Source organism: Nilaparvata lugens, chromosome 5 (assembly GCF_014356525.2).
Source record: "Nilaparvata lugens isolate BPH chromosome 5, ASM1435652v1, whole genome shotgun sequence".
Lineage (NCBI taxonomy): Eukaryota > Metazoa > Arthropoda > Insecta > Hemiptera > Delphacidae > Nilaparvata > Nilaparvata lugens.
In genome coordinates this window covers 68041564-68054916 of record NC_052508.1, presented here as the reverse complement: position 1 = coordinate 68054916, position 13353 = coordinate 68041564, and the positions used below count along the sequence as shown (strand labels likewise).

Here is a 13353-nt window from a genome sequence, read left to right as displayed (position 1 = left end):
TCGGTGTGTGTGTGTGTGTGTGTGTGTGTGTGGTGTGTGTGTGTGTGTGTGTGTGTGTGTGTGTGTGTGTGTGTGCGCGTCTGTGTACACGATATCTCATCTCCCAGTTAACGGAATGACTTGAAATTGGGAACGTAATGTCCTTACACTATAAGGATCCGACACGAACAATTTCGATCAAATGCAATTCAAGATGGCGGCTAAAATGGCGAAAATGTTGTCAAAAACAGGGTTTTTCGTGATTTTCTCGGAAACGGCTCCAACGATTTTGATCAAATTCATACCTAACATAGTCATCGATAAGCTCTATCAACTGCCACAAGTCATATATCTGTAAAAATTTCAGGAGCTCCGCCCCATCTATGCAAAGTTTGATCTTAGATTCTCAATTATCAGGCTTCAGATACAATTTAAACAAAAAATTTTGCGTGAAAAAGATTGAGCATGAGAATCTCTACAATTAATGTCCAGTTACATTTTCACCTGAAATTTAAAATAAGCTCGAAATTCGAGAAAATGTGATTATCCAATGGCAAACTGTTGGCAACTATTGATTCTATTAAATGATTCACTATGAAGAGATAGCAGACCTCGTGTGTCTCCAGCGTTATTGTGCTGTCACCAGCTGACTCAGATCTCTGTTTATAAGTAGACTTGAGATGCGCGGGTACACTAGCGTCAGGTGATCAATTCTCATAACGGCAAGGAAAGTTGTGTGAGTGCGCCACACCAGATTTTTCTGGTTTCAACTCAAAAGTATTGAGATCATGTAGCTTTCATTCTCATCTGTTAACGATTCCTCATAAGTCTCATTCATCACTATAAAACTCATTTACATGCTCATCTTTACAAAATAAACTTCTTCCAATATCCGTAAGATGTTAATCTATAATCCTAACAGCATCATTCAACCTGATTATTTGGGTGATCAGATGTTCGCTTATGTTAATAATTCCAAGATTTGAAGTTGATTGGTCAGAGGCTACAGCGTTCGATAGTTATCGTCCAACATATGTACAGACGCCAAAAGCCACGAGTCTAGGCTAAGAAATCGTTACCACGCTCGTTGGATATTGTATTATGTAAATGAATTCACATTTTACGCATAACATATCAAAATACATAGATTAGTTATTGCCATCTCTTATGTGGCTTCCCAATTGATATTCTGCATCTGGATTTTAATTCTATTCCTGTATGGGAGGTTATTCTGCAAACATTCTTTTCATAATATTATGTTCCTTTTATTGAATCCGGAACTGTACGGTAGCGTTTCATTTGAATATTGACTATATCTCCAGCGCTGAAATGAACTCTACTATCGCATCCCTTGATTCTGCTGAGGAACTGCATCGTTAGATATTTGACTCATTGAAAACAATACGGGCCGGTTAACGAGCTCGAGATTTATCTAAGTTCTAGACTTTGAACAGCTGGAGTCAAAAAATTGGTTTTCCGAAACGGGGCGTAGTAGTGTCATAGTTAAAGTAACGCTTGAATTAAATTTCGAAGAACAAGAAAATTGAACACCAAAGAATAGTGTAAGGCTTCAGCTATTTTGAATTATTTAGGAATGTTTCATTTCGTCAAGGGAAAACGTTTCCAATCATAAAAATGAGAGAATAAATATTCATTTACTGCAACTACGCCCCGTTTTGGAAAACCAATTTTCTGATTTCAGCTGTTTAAAGTCTGGAACTTAGCTAAATCCCGAGCTCGTTAACCGGCTCTTATTGTTTCCAATGAGTCAAATAGTTCTGCTGAAGAACTGCATCATTAGATAATGATGCAGTTCTTCAGCAGAACTAAGGGCTGCGATAGGATAGTTCATTTCAGATATCCGTGTAGCGTTGGGAATATAGTCTACAATTCGAATGAAATGCTACAGTTCAGGATTCAAAAGAAGGAGCATAATTATGAAAAGAATGTTTGCAGAATAGTCTCCCATACAGTTATAAAATGTATAACTATGAAATGAAACGCAACAGTTTCAAATTCAATAAAAGGAACATAATTATGAAATGTTTGCAGAAAGAATTATACTAGTAGTTCTGTGAACAGTGGACCTCACACAGTTTTCTCATCCATAATATAATTTGGATATCATTGGACCATTCCAATCGAAGATTGTTTTCGTACAGAGGCTCATTAATCCAAGAGTAATGACAAGGAATCAAAATCACAGTTATAGATGATAACAATTTATTATCATGATCATTACACATACCATCAATACTCATTACTCATACTCATTACTCATTATTCATTACTCATTACTCATGATCATTACTCATACCATCAATAATTGGGTAGTCTCAAAAAGTGATACAATACAATACAAATCCTACTTCGGACTAGGTTACACCTTATCTCAATTGGGGAGAGGAATAGCTCAAGGTTACCTTATTTTCTCTGCCTATCATTTTTGATGATGTACTTATGAATCAATCAATAGAAAAAGGATAGGAAAATACATTGACAATAAGTCAAAATCAATTACATCTAGTACAATATTTTCTAATTGTAACGTGACGTGATCAATACAAATTCGAAATTATTCAGAAATTCTATTGCACCAGCAGCGCAAAGTGAGGACGATTCAATAATTTGTCTCCCTCTTCCCCGCGTTTTACCCGACCGAAATCATTTACACATAAATAAACTTGAAAGGGAAACAACCGGGGCGACCTAACCTCTCCCTGATCGTTACAAATAACCGCAAACATTATCTTTGGCCGACGCCGATCCAGTTGGTATTTCAGCCGATAGATGGCGGCAGGGGAAAAGAGAGATAGCAGCCAGAGCTGAAGGAAGATTAATGGGAGAGTAATAATGTGGATCAGGAAGTGTTTGTCGGTAATCTAGGGGTGGGGGAAAAGGGAAAAAAGGGATTTTGTCAGGATGACGGGGAAGGGGAAAAAGGGAGTTCGTCAGAAGGACGGGGAAGAAATATGGAGAAATTGTGTAATGGTGAGAGAAAGGGGGAGGGAGTGGTAAGACAGTTGGAAGGAATTGGAAAAGATGACGAAGAGAGTATAAAGAAATAGGTGGGTAGGAGAGGGAGAAAGGAATTGGAGGAGGAGAGGTGGGAAAGGAAGCAGCAGCAGCATTCAAATGGACAGACTCGATTCGTGAGGGTGAAGATAGACTGTTCCGTTCTGGTACGAGCGGAGAATACAAGGCGAGGCGATAAAGGAAAGGTGAAATTGATAAGGTGGTCGTCAAGAGAAAGGAAGTTTGAATGGTGACGTGGGAGGAAGAGGAAAAGGGTTGGAGGGAGAAGCGAAAGAAAAGCGGCGTGTTGGGTTTTCGGTCGGAAACTGAACCAGTAGATGGAAGCCCCCAGCCAAATCCTTGTGTATTTCCACAACGCTGCCGCAAAATAAATTAAATGAAGAAACTAGAACGCCTGCAAGATTCCGTTCGCTTTTTTAATATCTTTTGTCAACAGCTACCTACTAATTTCACACTGGTGTAACTTTTAAAAAGTCTGCTTCCACCTGCGGGAGCGAATCGCGGATTGATATTGTACCCAGAGTTGTTGAATTCTTGTTTGTATTGTGAAATAATGGAATAAGTTATGCTTTCTCTTTGTTTTTTCAAAAATTTCTCTTCTGAACGCTCAACAGCCACAGACGTCAAAACTCAAATTATGTTTCCTTTTCCAATCTTTTCAATGTACGGTACAATGTTGGTATTTCTCCAAATCAAGACTAGAAAATAGAATAGTTCTATCATAGAGGAAAACTAGCATGAAATGTATTTTGTAAATTACTGTATCTGCTTTGTAGATAAAACAAGGATAAGGATAGATTGATGTGAAAATAATAATGGACAAAGGTAACAAAACCAATGTTAATCAAATGCTGACATTATAACGTGGACCTCTCTATACATATTTCTAGAATACAGTCATCTCCTTTCTATTCAACATTCATTGATTCTTTCCCACAGGAAAAAAAGATAACATAATCGTTGTAAAGTTCTCCAGCTTCAATGCTCGGGGGCTGGTGTTTTCGCAGAAGTGTAAACTGGCGGGAAGCGGCTTCCTGATTCGTGAAGACCTTACCAAGAGGCGGTTGGACGCCATGATTCTTTTTTAAAGTTTTTAATAAATTTTTAGTGAAATTTGACAATATCTTTGTTTTCTTATTATGATAACATAATCCTTGATCAGCACAAACACTTTTGAATGATTTAAAGACCACCCAAGAGGACTAAAGTATAGAGATTCTATAAACAATTAGACATTCTTACTCTACTGGATTTGAATTTGAAACTGGTGAAAATAAAGAAATGCAGGAGTCTATAAACAATTAGAGATTCTTATATTATACACTCTACTGGATTTTAATTTGAAACTGGTGAAATTAGAGAAATGCAGGAATCTTGAATTCAAAAGTATTTGTCACTTTTCTAACCAAAGAAAACTCTCTAGTACTACTCTAAAGACATCTCATCAGAGATGCTCAGAAGTGTCTAAGGCCTCTGTAGACTGAAACAAGGAAGCTTTCGCTCTTTAAATTGGTCGATTCTGGAAACTAAACTGTATTTGAAACTTTGAAACTGATGAACATAGAGAAATTCAGGAGTTTTGAATTCGAGATTGTTCGGCTTTCGAAGAGTAGACTACTTAAAGGTGCGTACAGATTTACGCGCCGCGAACATGAGTAATTCACTCTTAATCAGCTGATGCCAAGCTTTTTATATCTGTATCTTACCGTTTCTGTAAGAATACAGATATAGTCAGCTGATTAAAAGTAAATTGCTCATGGAATTAAATAGAGAATGCATTTATTCAAATACTAATTAATATATAATTATTAATGAACGAAAAATAGCGCTGCTATCCAGAGATTGTCAGTTTGGTGTAAGGGCAAGCATTCCTGACTAGCAATTGGGAGGTACCGGGTTCGATTCCCGGGCTGGCAACTAATTTTTGGATAGTAGTTCTCATCGAATTTCCATCTAGCTGTTAGCCCTGTTGTCAATGTCTGCAGTAGCAGAGGTCTTCGGGGTGATTTGCAGCATTTATTTAGGTTTTTCGTTCAATAATAATTATAAATTGCTCATGTTCGCGGCGCGTATATCTGTACGCACTTTAAGAATGCTCTTCAGAATTAACCTGAAACTCCGTAGATTTCATGCTCTGAAGACTGAACCCAAAACTCGTTGACTCTTGAAATTGGTCGAGTTTACCAAACTGAAATTGAAACTGGTAAAATTAGAGAAATGCGGGAGCCCTGAATTCAAAAGTATTTGGCTCTTTTTTAACCAAAGAAAATTACTATATAATAAGTTTTCATTATTGAGAATACAGCTCATCAAACAATATTTTGTTGCAAACAACAAACTGATATTCTTATTTTCCCGTTCGATTATATATTCCCACCAATGAATGAAAATCTGAACTAACATTCTACAGAAGCATGGGATATTATCATAAGCTATCATCAAAACGAGCATCAATATACGCCAACTTCAATGAACATTACATTATGTACAATGTCTATATAACTGGGACGTATAACATCAACAGGGAACATGGTTAACAGTTGGTAACATTGTCATATTGCAGTTGTGATTTGAGCAGCAGGGTTGACGATAATGATCAATAGAGATTCGCCACAATGGTCTCCTATTAAATTTAATAGTGAACTATTAGAGGAGCATCAGCTATTGATTGTCCCGCTGTGGCTCAAGGTGACTGACAATTCAATCATCTCATCAACAACATGTCAATTATCTTAGTACGATTGGAATATCGTTTAAGGCCAACATTGAGAGCAGTTTTAAGTTTATTAGAAAGGATGAAATTTGTGCACCGAAGGAAATTTGAGATAAGGAACTTCCTGACTTGATGGAATAATTAGACACCTTACTCCAGGGAAGAATAAGTTTTACGAGAAGCATGTAGTCTTTGTGCCGGTTGCACAAAAGCCGATCAAATTTTAATCTTGATTAAATCCACGAGAACCAATCAGAGAAGCCGTCTTTTCAAAAACGCCTTATCTCATTGGATAGCCAATCTCATAGTCGAATTTTAATAGTGATTAAATCCACGAGAACCAATCAGAGAAGGCGTTTTGAAAAGACGGCTTTTCTGATTGGTTCTCGTGGAATTAATCACGGTTAAAATTTAACTGGCTGTTGTGCAACCGGCACCAAGTATTGTACTAAATCCACGAGAACCAATCAGAGAAGCCGTCTTTCCAAAAACGCCTTATCTCATTAGCTCTCGTGAAATTAATCACGATTGAAGTTTAACCGGTTTTTGTGCAACCGTTCCATATTCAACTCCTTCAGTGATTTCATTCTACTCTTTCAGTCCGACAAAAACAATTCTAAGATAAGGTCTTCCTCTCCAAATTGTGAAGCTTACATCAATCGCAAAACTATACAATACTATTCTTATATTTTAACTATTATACTATTATTATATTGTCACATTGATGAGTTGTCTTTAACACCGACATCCTAGTCAATGATTGAGTACATGTCGGTGTTAAAAATAGATAAATTGGTGAGTTGATACGCCGCATTCCGTAATGAATCAATAACTTCAATCTATAATATCATGATATAGTGGAATATTGAATTTAATAAGGCTATATTATTTTATTAATCAGAAATGAGCCAAAAGGAGTACAGATACAGAAAATTCAACCAATCACAAGCTGAACAATGAGAGAGCAGTAATTTTTTAACAGAAATGAGCCAATAGGAGTACAGACACAGAATATTCAAGCCATCACAAACCGACCAATGAGAGAGCAGTGATTTTGATGATCAGAAATAAGCCAATAGGAGTACAGACACATGAAATTCAACCGATCACTAACTGAAAAATGAGAGAGCAATTATTTTGATGTCAGGAAAGAGCCAATAGGAGTACAGACACAGAATATTCAAGCCATCACAAGCCGACCAATGAGAAAGCAATGATTAAGTTAATCAGAAATGAGCCAATGGGAGTACAGATATATGAGATTCAACCGATCACAAGCTGACCAATGAGAGTGCAGTGATTTAGTTGATCAGAAATGAGCCAATAGAAGTACAGATACAGAAAATTCGCCCTATCACAAGCTGACCTATCAGAATGCAGTGATTTAGTTGATCAGAAATGAGCCAATAGGAGTACAGGTACAGGAAATTCAACCAATCACATGCCGACCAATGAGAGAGCAGTGATATTGATGATCAGAAATGAGCCGATAGGAGTACAGGTACAGGAAATTCAACCAATATCAAGACGACCAATGAGAGAGCAGTGATCTTGTTGATCAGAAATAAGCCAATAGGAGTACAGGTACAGGAAATTCAACCAATCACAAGCTGACCAATGAGAGAGCAGTGATTCAGTTGATCAGAAATGAGCCAATAGGAGTTCAGATACAGAAAATTCAACCAATCACAAGCTGACCAATGAGAGAGCAGTGATTTAGTTGATCAGAAATGAGCCAATAGGAGTACAGATACAAAAAATTCAACCAATCACAAGCCGACCGTTGAGAAAGCAGTGATTTTTTTGATCAGAAATGGGCCAATAGGAGTACAGATACAGAAAATTCATTAAATCACAAGCCGACCAATGAGAGAGCAGTGATTTTGTTGATCAGAAATGTGCCAATAGGACACATACAAAAAATTCAACCAATCACAAGCCGACCAATGAGAGGGAAGTGATTTTGTTGATCAAAAATGAGCCAATAGGTGTACAGATACAGAAAATTCAACCAATCACAAGTCGACCAATGAGAGAGCAGTGATTTTGTTAATCAGAAATGAGCCAATAAGAGTAGAGATTCAGTTAATTCAACGAATCACAAGCTGACCAATGAGAGAGCAGTGATTTAGTTGATTAGAAATGAGCCAATAGGAGTACAGACACAGAATATTCAAGCCATCACAAGCCGACCAATGAGAGAGCAGTGATTTTGTTGTCAGAAATGAGCCAATAGCAGTACAGACACAGAATATTCAAGCCATTACAAGTCAACCAATGAGAGAGCAGTGATTTTGATGTCAGAAAACAGCTAATAGGAGTACAGACACAGAATATTCAAATCACAAGCCGACCAATGAGAGAGCAGTGATTATGATGATCAGAAATAAGCCAACAGGAGTACAGATACATGAAATTCAACCGATCACAAGATGACCAATGAGAGAGCAGGTATTTTTCTGATCAGAAATGAGCCAATAAGAGTAGAGATTCAGTTAATTAAACCAATCACAAGCTGACCAATGAGAGAGCAGTGATTTTGATGATCAGAAATGAGCCAATAGGAGAACAGGTAGAGGATATTCAACCAATCACATGCTGACCAATGAGAAAGCAGTGATTTAGTTGATCAGAAATGAGCCAATAGAAGTACAGGTACGAGAAATAAAACCAATCACAAGCTGACCAATGAGAGAGCAGTGATTTAGTTGATCAGAAATGAGCCAATAGGAGTACAGGTACAGGAAATTCGACCAATCACAAGCCGACCAATGAAAGAGCAGTGATTTTGAAAAGAGCAGTTCATCAGAAATGAGCCAATTTGAGTACAAATACAGAAAATTCAACAATTACAAGCTTTATACTCTATTTCAAATTAATACAACTGATTTGAATTGGGGAAATTATTTATTGATTGATGTGATTCTGTTGACTCCCAAATAGAACTGTATCTAGAACAGACCAAGTCCGCGAATAGCCAATTAATTTGTCAAGGCAATCTCATTCAATCTTCATGCAATCTAAAGGTGCGTACATACATACGCGTAGTGAACATGAGCAATTCACTTCTAATCAGCTGACCATATCTGTATTTCTAGAGAAACGATAAGATACAGATATAAAAAGCTTGGCTTCAGCTGATTAAAATTGAATTGCTCATGTTCGCGGCGCGTAAATCAGTACGCACCTTAATATTTCAAAACGTATGTCCAAAACTCTGTAGATTCTGCTACTCCATGTATTCATGTTCATGTTGTTTGAACTAACTTATTACTCTTGCAATAATTTTCAACCACAAGAAAGTTCAGGTAATTTCCACTTTATTTTCATCTAAAAATGGAACCAATTCTATATAAATATCATTAGAGGACCACACTCATAGGAGCTCCTTATCCTCTTTGAAATACTGTACTCTGTTCTCGAATTTTTATTTGCTGTGATGTTGGATGAAATCTTCAATAGTTCTATTACTCACCCCATTAAATTAAGCTATTTAGTTATGGATCTGGATTGATTTCCTTGATATAGCAAATATAGATTGAATTGATTTCTTGAATTCATTGATATAATTCAATTCAATTCATTTTATTCAAAAACTTTATACATTACATAGTATGTAAAAACAACGTAAAGACGATACATTAGTTTGTAACATTAATATGAAAAACAAGTAAAAAGTAAATGAATAACTCCATGCTTGGACGACAAGTCCGTGTGCATGGAGAAAATATTCGTGGATTTACAATTAATTTCTTTTCAAGAGAACAATTTTTGCATAATAAATATTTCCTGGTTCCATTTTCGAAAGTAGGTAGGATTATGCAAAATGAAAGACGAAACTTCTGACCTTTCGAAATCATTAGAGCATGATTGGCTGGTAGTCTAGAATCAATACGCAGCGGATAATAGCGAAGTACAAAGTTGAGATTTTTGGATTTTAATTTATTGACTGAATCGATTCATTATTGGAATATTTTAAAAATTGTCTTTTTCCGTTAGGGATTTTCTTGAATATAGATAAAAATAAAAATCTTATTACCCTTTTTAAAATCGTCTATTTGCAACATGTTTCGGCTATATGATACCATTATCAAGTCTTGACTCTTGTTAATAGACAATTTTTAAAAGGGTACTTGAGCTGGGTTGACACCAAAGCTATTAACAAAACCCAATCCTTATAGATTCTATTAGATTGAATGGAACTTGATAAAACACATATGTTCATGATGTGTATGATAAGTTATGTTCAATCTAATAGAATCTATAAGGATTGAGTTTGGTGTAAACGCAACTTCAGATTTATATTTTTTATTAACGTTTTACAAACTCTAGAAATTTTCAACATTCTATCAAAAGTATATACGTGAGATGCTATGAGATTCTGAAAACTATCTAAAAAGAAACCGGATCGTCACCATCATAATAATTATTATCATCATTTTCATTCATGAATAATAACATGATTTGCCTCATAAACAATAAAATCACGAGAGAAGCCTTAGCTAAGGTTTTGCAGATTTGACGCCTAGTGAGATCGGACTCCCCATCAAGGTACCTGGAATACATTATTATATTCTAGGTACATTGATTACTGCAACACGATTGGCTACGTCAGTGACAGAATCAGAAAAAATTAACTAATGCTCCCATTGACGACTTCTTCCATTGATGGTTTGCTTCCATTGATGATTTGCTTCCATTATCGACTATTCAAAATATATATAATATAAATTAAATATTCAGGCGGTGAGACCTTCCCGCAAGGGACTCCCACCAACAAAAGCCATACGAATTTACTTTTTACTATTCAAATGAATCAATAAAATATGATACTATGATTCAATAAGCTTTGATATTCAACTTCCAAATAATTAGCTACGATGACTTCTCATTGAGTTTGAAAACATCGACAATATCTCATGTTTCTCACTCACAATGAATTCCAATAATGATGAAAATGATATCTTCTGCAATAACACTGATAAATATCAGTTTACTGATAGAAATAATTCAAAATTGGCCTTGAATGGAATATTTATATTAGCTTGTAATTCCAACATATACAGTGAGGTCCACGTTATAATGGCAGAGGATAAAGATAGGGGAATAGCGATGCCGGTTCTCTGCATTAATTAATTATATTTCTACACTGGCAAAAACATAATTGGCATCGTCGAGGACCTAGAAAAGGATAGTATCACCGGCTTTGTCGAATGATAGACAAGGATAGCAAAACCAAAGTCGATCAAATAATACCGTCATTATAACGTGGACCTCACTATAGCAGTTCTACTCTTGATCAAGCATTGATCAAACATTCAACATACAGTGTAACTCTTTGATAAATAATCTATTCAACAACATTGTAGAATTTTTGATGCAGTGCACTTATGAAATTGATTCATAACTGAAAAACTTATGGAATTGATTCTTAACTGATATACATATTGAGATAATTACTAAAAAGTGAAAGAAACATAGCCTAACCCACTTCTTGGACTGTGATATCACTAGATTTAGATTAATAAAAATAACACAGGAATCGCCTTAGTATTTTATCTACCAATTTCATTATTTCAGTGTCATTTGTAACATGAATTGACGAATTATTTGAGAGGGAAAAATAGACGATAACCTATTCTTGAACAAGTTCTATCTAAATTTGGGAAAGGAACAGTTTTGGGAGTTTTGGGCTTTAAACCTGTTGTTCCTTCCCCAATCATTCATAGTTGAGAATGATATTGTATGAATCAATGTATAAATAAATATCATCTACAAGAACTTATCATTCACAAAAATCAAGAATTTATCATTCACAAAAATCAACAACTTTCCCCATAACGTATGGAATTGAGAGTAATAGTTGAGAATGATATTGTATGTATGAATGTATAAATGAATAAATAAATAAATTACAAGAAAAATAGACGATAACTTTTTTTTGACAATTTCTATCTAAATTTGGGAAAGGACCAGTTTTGGGTTTTGAGCCTGTTGTTCCTTTCCCAATCATTCATAGTTGAGAATTATATTGTATGTATCAATGTTTAAATAAATAAATATGATCTACAAGAGTTTATCATTCACAAAAATCAACAATTTTACAGTATGCTATTGAGAGTAGCGTTGACAGACCTTATGACCCGTTAGAGAGAAGGTAGGTTGTAAAAATCTTGATACTCTCCAAGCAGCACTGTGATAGAGCACTGTGCTCGAACTCAGATCTCTATGGAGATCCAAGTTTAACCTGTCAAATGTAGCTGTCAATCTACATCAATGTTGTGAAAGGTATACTGTATGATAAAGGAGGAACATTTGGAGGTTGTGGGCGTTGTGATAGGCTGACACCTCAGCAATTGTAATCAGATCAATATTATGTTATTAGGAAACTAATTAGTGGATGATTATTGTGAATTTGGTTACCTTAATTTAGAGTTGGGTGAGCAGTGTTTTCGAGAGAGAGACGATGTCTGCGTGAAATAAACAAAGTGCCTGTCCGCGTCCAAAAACATCGGGCCCCGGAGAGAGGAGACGCCCACTCTCTCCCAGCTCTCTCACAACCCCCCTCACCCCCTTACCCTTATTTCCACTAAATTCTCCCAAATTTCATTTCGCTCTGGAAAATTTCCGCTACATATTTTCCACTCTCCAATATCCTAGAATCGCTCTCTCAGCTTCAATCCCCCCACTACACCTGAATCCGCTACTACCATTTCAACCAAAATAGACCACCTGAGTGTCCCCTCTCTCACCTCACACTCTTCTCCTCTCTCTCCTTTTGTTAGAGATCTATTTCTATTCGAGCTCATTCTTAGAATTCGGTCGAATCCATCCACTTCTGTTGATTATTGGTGGACCATTCTTTTTCCCAGATCTCATCATTTCTCAACCCATCTCTTTCCAATTCTCATGAACCTCTCATATCCTTCACTTTTAATCATTTCTCAATCTCCCAAATTTGCACTCGCATCCACTCCCTCTGTCTCTCTCTTGGTAGAGAGTTAGTGGGGAGGATATTTTTAATATTCTTTCCGAAGAATGGACATTGGTATGTCCAAAGCTCCGCCAATTTATGTAGATGCATAACAATATAATATCTATAGTTATTATATTACAAATTACTTTTTCATTTCATATACAGTTCAATAATTATTTTCTTAGTCTATATTATGTAAATTCATCTATAATTTTGCTGTATTGTAAGCTATTGTATATAAGTGTAAAAGCCAGTATATATTGTAATCTACATAAATAAAGTACTCAATCAATCAATCAATCTCTCTCTTGGTAGAGAGTTAGTGGGAAGAATACTTCGAATATTCTTTCCAAAGAATGGACATTGATATGTCCAAAGCTCCGCCAATTTATGTAGATGCATAACAATATTATCTATTTTATCTATAGTTATTACAAATTGTTTTTTTTTTTCATATTATATACAGCTCAATAATTATTTTCTTAATTTATATTTTGTAAATTCATCCATAATTTTGCTGTATTGTGAGCTATTGTATATAAGTGTATAAGCTAGTATATATTGTAATCTACATAAATAAAGTACTCTGTCAATCAATCTCTCTCTCTATTAATCAATCAATCTATCCATCCTTTATCCTTATTCATCT

At 35.6% G+C, this 13353-nt stretch overlaps 1 protein-coding gene across 1 annotated transcript in view; it reads right to left on the bottom strand.

Annotated features, from left to right (window-relative positions):
• LOC111057280 (thrombospondin type-1 domain-containing protein 7A) overlaps positions 1-12234 on the bottom strand; it is a 258676-nt gene extending 246442 nt beyond the window's left edge. Inside the window, 1 exon segment of the mRNA XM_039429587.1 lies at positions 12152-12234. The gene's annotated coding sequence lies outside the window, so the exon portion shown is untranslated.
• Between the last annotated feature and the right edge of the window lie 1119 nt (positions 12235-13353).